Raw genomic sequence first — 12,534 nt, 5'->3', positions numbered from 1 at the left:
CAGGTTCTATCAATTGGCCTACCCTCTCCTCACACCTCAGCTCCTACCCGTTCAATTCTCCCAGCAGTCCGCTTTCTCTCCTGTTTACCCTTAGAATTGATTTACTTCTCTGGGCCTGTAGAGTATCTTCCATTTTCCTTCAATTAATAGACAAAGACTGACTGATCTGACCATGTTCTCTGCAGATACCAGCCTGACCTCTGACTGCATATGTATCTTACACAATTGCTCGAATAAATCATTAGCCCATTTTAGTTCAGTTCAACATATATTTATCAAACAGGAAGCTGTTCCACATATTCGAGGAGTTGAGTTGGTGGAGGGCAGAGGGGGTTGTCAAAAACGTGAGGGGTTTGGGATTTCACCCGGGTTTGCAAGCTAACAAGGTAGCCTGCCATATTTTCATGGATGCTGACATAAGACACAAATCTCTTAGGTCAGTGAAAAAGGACTTTATTACTTCCCACACAGCAAGTGACATGAGCATACTCATATGTACATCAGTTCCCCTGCCTCAGTTCCTACAGGATGGATGTGGACAGACAGAGCTGGATGCCCAAACACACAGAGGGTTCCATCACAGAGAGGATCCTGGACTTAGAGAACCCATATCTCTCAGACTAGACAGCAGGAAAGCTTACCTAGACAAATGTACCAGGGAAGATCCTCTGGAGAAGGAAATGGCAACCCACTCCAGTATTCTTGCCTGGGAAATCCCATGGACAGAGGAGCCTGCCAGGATACACATGGGGTTGCAAGAGTCAGACACGACTGAGCGACTAAACCACCAATAACAGTAAAAGATGATAATGGTGAAAATTGAATGTGGGGTTTATAGGAATTCTCTGCTATCTTTACCACCTTTCTGTCAATCTAAAACTATTCTAAAATAAATTGTTTACTTTGCCTTTGCTCTGGAGGGTGGGGGTACTATTAATATCTCTACTTTCTGACATTGTTTGTTATACAAACACTCCTGAAAAGAGAATCCAGACAACAGCAGAAATGTGAGGAATCCATGAAGCACCATCTTTCAGCAATACCCACCCATTGTTTCTACACCATCTTGGTTTCTGGTGAATTTTTCCCATAAATAGCCACTCCACTGGCTGCTCTGATTAACTGACAGAGACTGGGCAACAAATCTGTTCAATTTGTCTCATACAGCATCTTATTAAGGTTACTGTGATCAGGAATTTAGCATCATGAGGAGGCCTTCCTGTAGAATTGACCTCAGTTATAACCCCCAGGGTCTTAGAATCAACCCATTGAACAAATCCCCCAAACTACCAGGGCCTTAGTTGAGAAAAGTCAGAGGGCTCGCTCCTTAAGTTTCTCTATTTCTCTCTCCCCTTGGCCCAAGGTGTTAATATAAGCATGGCAGGATTTATTAGCAAGCCTAGCAGCAATCCTATAGACTCTGCCATGGCACAAGAGGAAGAGGTTTAAAGCAATTCTACCGTCTATAATATCCCTGACCAGTAATCTGAGTTAGGGACAAATTTTGTACTGTTTTTTTCTAATTGGATGACTTCCACTGGAGGAATAATTGGCCACAGATTGTGTATAAATAATGTCAGTTATCCCTTTGGGAAGCTCTTCCAGGTAATCAAAGGAAGCTTCATTGAGGGCTCTCAGTTGAGGGCTATGTGATCTACTAGTGGTATTTCCTTAAATACTTGAAGGTCTCTTGTAATCGCCTATAAGGTGCAAGTCACCATGTTTTGGGGAGGAAGCCAAGATAACGCTTGGTTTCCATGCAAGCGATAGTCCTGGGAATGCACACGGTGGCACTGGACAGACAGGGCGGGTTACTACTGGCGGCGCCCCTCAGACCTCCACTGTTCCAAGGACACAGGCTGGCAGTGTCGCCAACACGGCCTCTCCACCAGCTGTTAAATCTTGGCCATCTCAGGTTGCTTTGAATAATCAGATCTGGCCTTTGTTTATGGAGGAACTGCCTGATTGCAGTCAGACTAAACTCTGCTGTTTGTCCAGGTCACCAGGCGGGTGGCATTTTTTCCACCCCAAGGAATGACTGAGCAATGGCTGTGGAATGGGGTTGGGGAAGACATCTAGAGGTGTGGAAAGGGGTTTTGTGTGGGAGGTGTAGGAGTTGGGACACCCCTTGCTATTTCAGATAGATGTTTTAGATAAGTTAAGGCAAATGGTGGTCAAACTTCAAACTGTGTTCAGAGCCATCTGGCAGGGGATGGCAGACCCAGCCAGCAGTGATTTAAATCACCGTGCTTCCAAGAGTTTAGCAGAACCATGCTAAGATGTTTTCATTCTGAAAGAAGGCTCCAGGGACAATTCCAAAGGACAAAGGTCCTTAGGGTTCTTGCTCCCCGACCCTGGACAACCTGCTGAGGTCTAAGGTGTTATCTGCAAAGGTGGTGGGTTGCTGTTCTCCTTTCCTCATCACATATTCTGTGTGTCCCATTCCAGTAGCTGTAACTTTGCCTCTCCCCAGTCGTTCCCTCCTCTTACCCAGACCTTTCATCTCTGAGTCAGGCACGAGAGAGAAGGCATTTAATAAACTTATTACAGTGACTTGATGATGTTCCCACTTTGGCCCGCGAGCCACTGTAGAGAGAGTTGATAAGCAGTGTATTGAACCAAATGGTCACTATCTGTATGCTCTCTATCACTGTTGTTTGACAGGCTATGGAAACTTCTGCCTATCCTGGACAAATATTAGTTCCAGTCATTACAAGGGGTGGACATGAGGCTAAGTGCCAGAAAAGTAGGAAGAGAATACTATAGCAACCATGACCGCATTTGGAATCTTTGAGATGACATGGCCTGCAACCACTTCTCAAGTTTTCCTCATTTACAGGCAATTACAATTCAATCCCTGGTGGCTCAGACAGTAAAGAATCTTCCTGCAATGCAGGAGACCTAGGTTAGATCCCTGGGTCAGAAAGATCCCCCTGGAGGAGAGCATGGCAAATCATTCCAGTATTCTTGCCTGGAGAATCCCATGGACAGGGGAGCCTTGTGAGTAACAGTCCATGGGGTTGCAAAGAGTCAGGCACGACTGAGTGACTAACACAGGCAATTAAGCAGATCATTTATTGCTCAGCAGACCATACAATCTAGCCTACAACTGATTCCCGGAAACTGTACAATTGGGTTTACTATCAATTTCTATGGATTTCTTGCAAATTCCATTAATTGACCTACACGATGCTCATCCTTTGTTTTCAAAAAAACTCTATCTTTGATATATCCCATCCTTGTCACCAAAACTATCAAGAACTGGGAAAGGTTTGAGATTTTACCGAACAAGTTAGCCTGGCCTGTCACAATTTCATGGATGCTGGTAGTGGACACAAAACCCCTGGGTCAGAGACAGAGGATTTTTTTTTTTAAGTCTTATTTATTTATCTATTGACATATAGTTGATTTAAAATGCTGTGTTGGTTTCAGGTATACAACAAACTGATCCACTTATATATATATATGCATATACATATATCCTTACATATATATGTATATATTTTCAGAAGTTATTACAAAATATCGAGTATATTTCCCTATGCTATAGAATAGGTCTTTGTCAGTTATCTATTTTATGTATTGTAACATATATATATTAATCTGAATCTTCTAAAATTTATCACTTACCCCCTCCCCCTTTGGTAACTATGTTTGTTTTTATGTCTGTGTATCTATTTGTTTTGTATGTAAGTTCACTTGTTTTTTTTTAGAATTCCACATATGAGCAACATATTTGTCTTTGTCTGACTTATTTCATTTAGTATGGTAATCTCTAGGTCCATCCATATGGCTGCAAATGGTGTTATTTCATTCTTTTTTATGCCTAAGTAATATTCCACTGAGTATATGTACCACATGATCTTTATCCATTCACCTGTCAATGGACATTAAGTTGCTTCCACGTCATGACTATTGTAAATAGTGCCGCTATGGACATTAGGGTGCTTGTATCTTTTCAAATTATGTTTTTTTTTTTTTTTTTCCACTCCAGGAATGGAACTGCAGGAACATATATTGTTTGTCAAGAAACTGGGACTCTGAGAACATCCTGAGTCTAGTACTAGGGTTCTCCGCCTCAGAACTACTGACATTTTGGATCAGATGACTCTTTGTTGTGGGGCTGTCCTAGACATTGCAGGATGTCTAGCAGCATCTATGACTTTTGCCCTGATTTCACTAGATACCAGTAGCATGTCATTCCCCACAGGCTGTGACAGACAAAAACATCTCCAGACATTGCCAAACATCCCTCACTGGTCTAGTGTATCTTATTATTATTCTTGGCTATGCTCTGCAGCTTGTGGGGGGATCTTAGTTCCCTGACCAGGGATTGAACACAGGCCCTCATCAGTGAGAGCACAGAGTCCTAACCACTGAACCACCAGGGAATGCCTTAGCATATCCTATTCATTAACCCTGAGCATTCAACTCTAAAAATTCCAGACGTTATCAAATAATTTTCAATGCTCTACCTTCAGAGTAGGCTTAGTTCAACTAAATCTTTAATGTTGATGATGAAAACAGATATGATGATGTAATGAACATATTTTACATAAATATTTTCCTATCTGTTCCCATTATTTCCATCCTTATATGGATGAAAATAGAATGAGCATTTTTAAGGCTTCTCATCTATATTGTCAAATTGCTGACCATAAAAACTGTACCAGTTTACAGAACCACTAGCAGTATAAGAGATTCTGTCTTATCATATTCTCACCAGCATTGGCTATTATGTATATATTCCTATCTTTGCTAATGTAAGTTATTATTCACATTTACTTTGATATATTATTTATTTTGATAAATATTTCTATGTATGTTATCTTACTTATATCTTTGAGCACTAGTAAGAGTGTGCATTTCCCCATATGTTTTATTTCAGCCAGTGGTATTTCTTTTTATCTCAATTTTTTGTGCTTTTTGCTCATTTCCCAGTTAGGGTCTTATTATTGTTCTTATTAATTTGTCTGTACACTTTACATAATATAAACTGGATACCATAAATTTTTACCAAAGAAAAAAACAGTTCATGAAAGCATTTGAGTTCATTAAAGGTATGAGCAGATGGCAATGGATTTACATTACAGCAATTAAAGTGATCTCAAATGGGGTCCTAAGCAGACCTAATTTCACAAGTTCTTTATCATGTTGCTTTCTTTCTTCTCTGCTCCCTATGCCTTATGCATTCCTTGCATACCTTCAGCTGCTCCTCCCGTTTCCCTTCCTTCCCAATTGAGATTGGAAACTAGTTTAGACATGGCTTTTGTTTTTTTGTCTCCATGCACCCAAGCTCAGCTTATCTTCAACTTTGCTAGTTTGTCTAAGTATTTTCCTAAACAAGGACACTTCCTTTTCTAAGAGGAATATAAGTGCCACCTTTCAAGATATTACAGCTGTTGTTGTTCAGTCACTTAGTCATATCCAACTCTTTGCAACCCCATAGACTCCAGCATGCCAGGCTTCCCTGTCCTTCATCATCTCCCAGAGCTTGCTCAAACCCATGTTCATTGAGTTGGTGATTCCATACAACCATCTCGTCCTCTGTCATCCCCTTCTCCTCCTGACTTCAGTTCAATTCAGTTCAGTCGCTTGGTCGCATCCAACTCTTTGTGACCCCATGGACTGCAGCATCCCAGGCCTCCCTATTCATCACCAACTCCGAGAGTTCACTCAAACTCATGTCCATTGAGTTGGTGATGCCATCCAACTACCTTATCCTTTGTTGCCCCCTTCTCCTCCCACCATCAGTCTTTCCCAGGATCAGGGTCTTTTATGATGAGTTAGTTCTTCACATCAGGTGGCCAAAGTATTGGAGCTTCAGCTTCAGCGTCAGCCCTTCCAATGAATATTCAGGATTGATTTTCTTTAGGATTGAATGGTTTGATCTCCCTGCAGTCCAAGGAACTCTCAAGAGTCTTCTCCAACACCACAGTTCAAAAACATCAGTTCCTTGGTGCTCAGCCTTCTTTATGGTCCAACTCTCACATTCCTTCATGACTAATGGAAAAACCATAGCTTTGACTATACAGACCTTTGTCGGCAAAGTAATGTCTCTGCTTTTGAATATGCTGTCTAGGTTGGTCATAGCTTTTCTTCCTAGGAGCAAGTGTCTTTTAATTTCATGGCTGCACTCACCACCTGCAGTGATTTTGGAGTCCAAGAAAATAAAGTCTGTCACTGTTTCCATTGTTTCCCCATCTATTTGCCATGAAGTGATGAGACCAGATGCCATGATCTTAGTTTTCTGAATGTTGAGTTTTAAGCCAGCTTTTTCACTCTCCTGTGAAAAATTATTTTGATTCCTATTGTGCGATTAATTTCAAATACTTTCCCCACTTAGTTTCATTGAAACATTTATCTTTTTTCCTTGAAAAAATTATGAGGAAAAAATAAATTTTCTCTATGCATTTTTTTCAGTGTTTTAAGCTTAAAAGGTGCTTTAGGTACATGGAAATGCAGGAAAACGTGTGTCATGCCTGCTATATATACTTAGATACCTATGATGCTCCTATGCACAGTAAGGAAAAGCAAGCGTCCCCACTCTTTGTAAACACATTTCCTTCCTATCAGAAGCCATTAGAAAGCAAGCATGCCCTGCTTATTTTAAACATGTTTGCTAGATTTTTAAATGAGATGTGCTAGGTCTGATGATAAATGGAGCTCACATTTATTGAACAATGCTTTATACTGCCTCTCAAGTACAACATGATGCTTAAAACACTGCAAAGTGTCCAGACGTCAGAAATAGATGCACTTGAGTTTAAAAATTAAGAAACAGGCATGAGAATTCTGCCTCAGGGCCCCAGACAAGCATAAAGAAACCAAAAGGTTTCAAACGCAGACCCTAATTTTCACTGCCCAAAGCAGCTGTCACTAGTCTCACTGTTGGGTATTTAAGTTTTAATTAATGAAAGTGAAATAAATTTTAAAACTCAGTTCTTCAGTCACAATAGCCACATCTCAAGTGCTCAAGAGCCACTTCAGTCTAGTGGACACAATATGGAAAGCACAGATTAACATTTTCACCACCAAAGAAAGTTGTATTGCACAGACAGAGCTAACAAAACATGGCCTTTGGGCACATGTTATGATAAAGCCCTTGGAATTTCTGACGAGTTTCCAAAGCTGTGTTACAGAACCAGTTGTTGGAATTGCCTGAACAGCATCCAAAATTAGTGAAAAGCATTAGGTTGAAGATAGGTTGGTTGGTTGGTTACTTTTTATTCAGATGTATTACTAAGGCTCTAAGAAATTCTGTGGTGAATTTCTGCATGGACACAACAGCCTGTAAAGGCATAAAATAGGTCAGAAAACCTGGGTCCTATAGAATACATAGTAATAACAGCAACCCGTCACAAGGCATTTCCTATGTGCCAGGCACTACACTTCATTTAAGCCTTACAACACCCCTATCACGTATATATTATTGCTACCAGTTTACGGGTGAAGAAGCTGAAATTCACAGGCCTGGGGTCACACAGCTAGTCAGCAGCAGAGCCACGACTGAAAACCAGATATGTCTATTCCCTTGTCCTAAAAAGCTCTGTGATCTCTAGCTCTTCACCTTCCCTAATATAAAAATACTGAATTAAAAAATAAAAAAGTTTTTGATTTTTTATGCATAGAGAAGATTTGCTTTTTCCTCATAATTTCTTCAGAGGAAAAAGATAAAATGTCTCAATGAAACGAAGTGGGGAAAGTACTTGAAACTAATCACACAATAGGAATCAAAATAAAAAACTGAATTAAAAAGTTCTCTAACATTTCACGCAAAGATGGGCTCGATAAAGGACAGAAATGGTATGGACCTAACAGAAGCAGAAGATATTAAGAAGAGGTGGCAAGAATACACAAAAGAACTGTACAAAAAAGATCTTCACGACCCAGATAATCACGATGGTGTGATCACTCACCTAGAGCCAGACATCCTGGAATGTGAAGTCAAGTGGGCCTTAGAAAGTATCACTACGAACAAAGCTAGTGGAGGTGATAGAATTCCAGTGGAGCTATTTCAAATCCTGAAAGATGATGCTGTGAAAGTGCTGCACTCAATATACCAGCAAATTTGGAAAACTCAGCAGTGGCCACAGGACTGGAAAAGGTCAGTTTTCATTCCAATTCCAAAGAAAGGCAATGCCAAAGAATGCTCAAACTACTGCACAATTGCACTTATCTCACATGCTAGTAAAGTAATGCTCAAAATTCTCCAAGCCAGGCTTCAGCAGTATGTGAACCATGAACTTCCAGATGTTCAAGCTGGTTTTAGAAAAGGCAGAGGAACCAGAGATCAAATTGCCAACATCCACTGGATCATTGAAAAAGGAAGGGAGTTCCAGAAAAACATCTATTTCTGCTTTATTGACTATGCCAAAGCCTTTGACTGTGTGGATCACAATAAACTGTGGAAAATTCTGAAAGAGACGGGAATACCAGACCACCTGATCTGCCTCTTGAGAAATCTGTATGCAGGTCAGGAAGCAACAGTTAGAACTGGACATGAAACAACAGACTGGTTCCAAATAGGAAAAGGAGTTCATCAAGACCGTATATTGTCACCCTGCTTATTTAACTTCTATGCAGAGTACATCATGAGAAACACTGGGCTGGAAGAAGCACAAGCTGGAATCGAGATTGCCGCAAGAAATATGAATCATCTCAGATATGCAGATGACACCACCCTTATGGCAGAAAGTGAAGAGGATCTCAAAAGCCTCTTGATGAAGGTGAAAGTGGAGAGTGAAAAAGTTGGCTTAAAGCTCAGCATTCAGAAAACTAAGATCATGGCATCTGGTCCCATCACTTCATGGGAAATAGATGGGGAAACAGTGGAAACAGTGTCAGACTTTATTTTTGGGGGCTCCAAAATCACTGCAGATGGTGATTGAAGCCATGAAATTAAAAAACGCTTGCTTCTTGGAAGGAAAGTTATGACCAACCTAGATAGCATATTCAAAAGCAGAGACATTACTTTGCCAATAAAGGTCCATCTAGTCAAGGCTGTAGTTTTTCCAGTGATCATGTATGGATGTTAAAGTTGGACTGTGAAGAAGGCTGAGCGCTGAAGAATTGATGCTTTTGAACTGTGGTGTTGGAGAACTCTTGAGAGTCCCTTGGACTGCAAAGAGATCCAACCAGTCCATTCTAAAGGAGATCAGTCCTGGGATTTCTTTGGAAGGACTGATGCTAAAGCTGAAACTCCAATACTTTGGCCACCTCATGAGAAGAGCTGACTCATTGGAAAATACTCTGATGCTAGGAGGGATTGGGGGCAGGAGAAGGGGACGACAGAGGATGAGATGGCTGGATAGCATCACCGACTCGATGGATTTGAGTTTGGGTGAACTCCAGGAGTTGTTGATGGACAGGGAGGCCTGGCGTGCTGCAATTTCTGCGGTCGCACAGTCGGACACGACTGAGCGACTGAACTGAACCAGAATAATACCACCTACCTTCCCAAGCTAATGAAATATGAAATATCAGGAGAGCGGTTTGCTATCTTTTTCTCCCAAAGGACATGATTTCTCCTGTCCATGCCTCTGCCCTGTAACCTTGTCTGGTTTTCATTTTTATCTACCGTGGTTCCAACTATCCGATGTTTATCACATGCCTCACAGACGCCCGAACAAGATTACAAGCTTTCTCCTGCAAGGAGTGATTCACGCCGGTAGACAATCCTAAGATAATGAGCACAATGACGAGCGTATAGTAAATGCTCCAAGGACATTTATGGAATTAACTCGAAGTGGACTGGAAGGAAAAGGTGAATCAGAGGCTGAAGGGAACTCTTAAGGATATTACTCAGAAAACCGGGCTGTCCGAAGAAAATCCTGAGTGGAGAAGCCTGAAGGCAAATTCCAAGCCGCAGAAATGTGAAAAGAAGTGGGGTAACCTTAAGGATGGCAGCGATGAAATTCACAGGTGGCGGACGGAACTCGGGCGGAACTCCATACGCAGAAACCCCACCCTCCCCGGAAGAGCTTTGCCCCCTCAGACTCCTGGCTCTCCCCCGCTCCCCGGGGAGCCTCCCAGCCCCGCCCCTGTTCCGTGGGCTCGGCCGCGGCGGCTGCGCAGTGGCGCGCGCGTAGGCGGAGCGGCGCACGTAGGCGGGGCGGAGCGAGCAGCGGTCAGCTGACAGTCCCGGCTGGCACGTGACTTGCTCCGTAGGCGCCGGGGTCGAGGAAACCGTGAGGCCGGAGCTTAGGTCGGGGAGGGGATGGAGAGCTGAGCCGTTAACGCCTGCCAGGCTGTCCGCCTCTCTGCCTGTTACTGCCGCCACGTCCTCGTTTGACACTTCCCTGGGTCAGTGAGCGATGGCTACCTCCTCCCCTCGGAAACCCCGGCCGGGCCGAAGCTCGCGCTGCGGTCGCCGCTTGGGAGGGATGGGGGCGGGCGCGGGGGCCGAGGCTGTGGCGTTGGAGCCGCCGGCGCGGCGGCCGTGTCCGGTTTCTCGGCGCGAGTTTGTCGCCGCCGTGGGCCTGGGTTCTGTCTCTAAGGGGAAGGGAAGGAGGGGAAAAGAGACAGGGCCCTAGGGGCTGTTCTGTGGCAGAGGCAGACATAAACACTGCGGGTCTGAGGCGTTTCTCCTTGGGCTGGGGTAAGGGTCACAGCGAATCCTCGCTCCGGGGGACGAAAGGTAACAGAGTGGCCCAGATGAGGATACGGGGTGGTGTGTGTGAGGTCACAGCGAGCGGGACAGCCTCCCCTGGGCGTACTTGCTTGCGAGTAAGGTGATGGCAGTTTAGAGGGTCTAGGAGACCCTCACCGAGGACGCAGGGTCCCTGTGACAGGGGAAAAAACTGGATTCCAGAGAACTCAGACCGTGTTTTTTTTTATTTTTTATTTTTATTAGAATGGGGGAAGAGTAGGCAAGAAACCCTGAAAAGGAACTAGAGGAGAGAGGCACACAGGCAAATTGAATCACCTGAGAAACACAGGAGCAAAGGGGAGAAAAGATTAGATGGTGTTTGCACCCCTCACTGAGGGTTATTGTAACTACCCCCCCCCCCCCAAACAGCCCTGAAGTATACAGGAGATGTTGGATCATTTGGGGGTTGGGGAGACTCCTTTGTGAAGATCTGTTTTGGCCTTCTGAACTTATCCTTTGGTACTGTCATCTACTCCCGAATACCTTTTATTGAACAACAGTCACAGGAATTACATTTTTTTTTTTTTAATTATTGTCTTTTATTGCGCTGGGTCTTCCTTGCTGTGAGCCGGCTTTCTCTAGTTGCCGCTGTGGTGTGCAGGTTTCTCAAGTTGTGTGCTTTTTTGTGAAGCACAGACTCTGTAGCGGGCTGGCTCAGTAGTCGTGGTTGAGTTGTCCTGAGGCATGTGGGATCTTCCTGGCCGGGGATCGAACCCGTGTCCCCTGCGTTGCGAGGCAGATCCTTCACCACTGGGCCGCCCCGGAAGCCCCTTTCTTGTTTGTTTTGTTCTCACAGGTCTTTGAGAGGAAGTAGATGAAAGTGCCATTCATCGTATAGACCGGGACCTATCTAGATAGACTCTTGGACCTAGAAACAGATCAAATGATGTGTTTTAAGTCTAGCATAACTTCTGCTGTCTTCTGACTGCCAATTACCTGCCCAGTACTTAACCACAGTCTCTCTAGAGAGAAGGGTGAGTTTCTACTAGTGCATTCTTACCTTTGATTCAGCACTTTCGGTGAAACTTGAGTAGGACAGCTTCAAAGGGGTTCTGCAGCGGTGGTCAGTGCTTTAAAAACCGCTTTTTAGTTAGTTTGGGTGAAGCTGTTCAGTTTACAGTTCAGCTGGAGGAGATAATAAGCAGCAGGGTGGGCAAAAGGTGCTCAGCTTGTCAATCACGGTTCTCTGGCAACCAGCACGTCTCAAATGGTGCCGAAGAGGGAACCTCGGGTTTATGTCTCAGAACTCCCGGATCTTTTTCTCTTTTGGTGTATCTTTCAGGGACTAGATAAAATCTAAAGAAACAGTACTCGGGATCTGACTAAATGCTGCGAGCTAGATGGTTCGTGTATAGAACTGGGCAGTAAATGATCACTTTTATTTTTTGATGTCAGTCTTCGGAGCCTTATTTACATTAGTTCTCTCTACCTAAAAAGAAACATTTGGGCCTCAAAAGTCTGATTCCCTGTTTATTTCCACAACTTTGGAAATAATTGCATTGGCCAAAGAGCAAAGCTGGAATGCCAAAATAAACCTTTGCCAAAGGGTCTCCTTCTGGTCCACAGTCCCTAAGTGATCAGTCTTCCTTTTGAGCTTGAGTCTGCTTAGGGGTAACTGCAGTTTGCACCAAATATGTGTGTGTGTACTCAGTCCTTCAGTCGTGTCTGACTGTGACCCCATGGAAATACATACCTCTTAGTTGAATTTTGTTCTTGTACGTGTTCTGTCTGCCAGAGTAAACCTTTTTCACTCTTTGGCTGTGCAACTTTATACCTTTTCATTTACAATCTAATTCATGTTCAGCTCACATTTCACTGATATTTTAAAGACACAGTAAACCATTAGCATGGTGCTCTTGGAAAGACAGCTCAAGCGGTGAAAC

At 43.4% G+C, this 12,534-nt stretch overlaps 1 protein-coding gene across 3 annotated transcripts in view; it reads left to right on the top strand.

Moving 5' to 3' along the window:
• Positions 1–10,094: 10,094 nt before the first annotated feature.
• ATP6V1C1 (ATPase H+ transporting V1 subunit C1) overlaps positions 10,095–12,534 on the top strand; it is a 40,638-nt gene continuing 38,198 nt past the window's right edge. Inside the window, exons 1-2 of one of the 3 annotated variants that reach the window (XM_055546494.1) lie at positions 10,095–10,305; positions 11,448–11,625. The gene's annotated coding sequence lies outside the window, so the exon portion shown is untranslated. Of the gene's footprint in view, positions 10,306–10,860; positions 11,626–12,534 lie in introns of those variants that run through there. The other 2 variants (XM_055546492.1, XM_055546493.1) reach the window with 2 other exon arrangements.

Source organism: Bubalus kerabau, chromosome 14 (assembly GCF_029407905.1).
Source record: "Bubalus kerabau isolate K-KA32 ecotype Philippines breed swamp buffalo chromosome 14, PCC_UOA_SB_1v2, whole genome shotgun sequence".
Classification (NCBI taxonomy): domain Eukaryota; kingdom Metazoa; phylum Chordata; class Mammalia; order Artiodactyla; family Bovidae; genus Bubalus; species Bubalus kerabau.
Note: the sequence above shows the minus strand (reverse complement) of the source record. Positions and strands in the feature narration are given on the sequence as shown.